Genomic DNA, 2,797 nt, shown 5'->3' with positions numbered 1-2,797 from the left:
TATTGTTGTTTTTATTTGTATTCTAGCTCAAGGGAATAGAAAAACAAAAAAAATTTTAATTTTCTTTGAGTAAAAATGTTTTTATTAGTTTATAAATTATTTTTACATTTGTTTGTGGGTGAGATGTTTGTTTTGGCATATTACTCAAAGAGTAGCATGCTTTTGTTTTCAAAAACAATGTGAGAGGAAAAACATTTTGAGCAAATGTCATTGTTTGAAATGTTCTAAGGGTTACCATTCCACATACAAAAAAGAGTTAGATTTGATTTTTTACTGTACTTGATGAAAACTTAAATTAATGGTAAAATTAAGAATGTAAAGTGCAGTCATATACAATTTTTCTTTTTCAAAACAATTCATTTGACAACATCTCATTGTAAATTTTATATTTACAAATCCATTGTATACACACAAATCAGAGATGGGAACTTGTTTTTATGCAGTGAAATTTTACAAGGTAAATTACAAAAGATACAGAGTTGGGAATTCTTATTTGAAATGACTTAAGCTTTTTAATTTTGCCATGCTTAAATTATTCCCGTGCCGCCATTACAAGGATGATATGCCAAATGTATTTTGAATTGGAACAATTTTGCGAGAGCTGATTTTCTCAGCAATGACCCATGGTACAATAAAGACAGGTAAGGCGAGGCATTTACCTGTATATTTTTTTCTTTTGGAAGTCTTGTAATGTCAAAACATGCTTAGAGTTTTTCCCTGTGTGTGTATTGTTTTGAATGACAGACAAAAAAAATTACATAGTTCTCAAATTCTGTTGAAATTTAAATTCATTTTACAGCTTTTCTGAATAACAAATGTTTCCATTTTGGGATGATAAATAATGGGAATTGTAGTAAGAAATCCACGACCTTCGATTCGGGTTTCTTTTTATAAATACATGGGAAGAAAAGTGTCAAATAAAAGAAAAAGAAGTAAAAACGCAGCTAAGTTCGGCTGGGCCGCGCTTTTAATACTCTCCGCCATTTGGAAGGAACTTGAAAATTTTTTCAAAAAAATTCCGAAAGCTACCACTTAAATGAAAACCAGACTATACGAAGTCGTGGACCTGTATACGAATTTATTTTGCCATAGGTTGTTGTACCCATTACGATCTTCAAATAAGAAATTTGAAACGATCACGTGAATAATGTTGAGGAAATAATTAAAATGCCGAATATCGGGAGGTACGTTAATGGGGGACGTGGACCTGCATAGAACATTTTTAGTCATAGGATGTAGTACACATTACGAACTTTTAATACAAAATTTGTAACAATTCCGGTGAATAATGTTCCAAAAATCATGAAAATACCGAATATCAGGAGGTGACGTTATATGGGGCTAAAGGAAAACGTGGACCGGCACGGCCCATTTACGAACTTAACCTGCATAGTGGGAAAATATGCATGCATGCAAAATTTTAGCTATCTCAATTCGTTCGAAAGATATCGTGATTACGACAGACGGACATCGCTACATAGTCTTAGAATTTTACGCTGATCCAGAATATAAATACTTTGTAGGGTCTATCATGAATATTTCGAGGAGTCCCAACGAAATGACAAAACTAATATACCCCCCCCATAGAATGGTGGGGGTATAACAACAACTTTTTGCATTGGTTATTGTTAAATTTGAAGCTACCGGACTCTAGCTACAGAGTTATGTGTTTCGAATTTAATTCTTCTTCCCTACTTTACAATTATTATACATCGCTAAGAAAATTATTGCAAAAATTATTTTGACCAAAGTTGTACATGTAAGAATTAGTAGTGAGAGATATCTTATGTCACATTGTAAATACACCTTCTGGATTTAAAAATACTTTAAATCTGTGCATATTTAATCTACGGAAAGATACTTTCCCTTTATAAAGCTCAATATGAGGTTCATTGTTTTAATGTGCATCATTGTATTTATTTCAAATAAGTATTGTAGCATTTTCCTCTCACCCAGTGTTATTGACTTTGAAAATTGTCATCTGTATTAACCGGAAATTCCATATAATGTAAGCAAAAATGTACTCGTTTACTGGCCGTTGGTTCCTCAATGAAAAAATAAACAACAACGGGGCTGGTTTGAAATAACCTGCACGCACATGTAGACATGAATTATACGTTTAATAAATAAATATGCTAAAAATAACGAATTATACGTTTATATATTATTCATTTTAAACATTTTAGCAAACAATACATGATGGGAAGAAAAGCGTCTCAGTGGCCAGCCAATGTTTAATGTAGCTACGTTTTGGGAAAATTAAAAAACTGAAAATATTTTTAGCTAAACTGGGCGCGGCAGATAATGAAGAAAATTTAACCAACTGCGTCTACGCACAGTTGGAATGAAATAATTTGTAAATAAAATTAATTTAATTAATGCCTCAATCGAATTGAATAGTAAACAAAGTTATTATATGTTAAACATTTTCCTAAGGAACAAATAATAAAAAAGAAGGCTTACACGGGCTAATGACACCCTACTATCTTTGATCACAAAAACATTTGTCTTGTAAATTAGGAATAGTAGCCATAGTTTTCGGTCACAATTTCATTCTACATATGTATAAATATGTATAGATAATTATGTATAAATAATTGAGGATTGAATTGAATTTAGTAATAAATTATTTGGCGAAAGACAAGCAAAACTACCCTTCAATTCAGATTATTAAATTTGCAATTTTTACAACCAATCTCGCTCTAATTAATCGACCGTGGCATCAGAATAAATGCCGAATATTATCACGAAAATATTGAGGAGGGTGTATTAAAGCCTTGGGTATGCAAACAGGACT

This window comes from Musca domestica, unplaced genomic scaffold, assembly GCF_030504385.1.
Source record: "Musca domestica strain aabys unplaced genomic scaffold, Musca_domestica.polishedcontigs.V.1.1 29, whole genome shotgun sequence".
Taxonomy (NCBI): Eukaryota; Metazoa; Arthropoda; class Insecta; order Diptera; family Muscidae; genus Musca; species Musca domestica.
The sequence above is the reverse complement of the archived record's forward strand: the minus strand, read 5'-3'. Positions refer to the sequence as shown.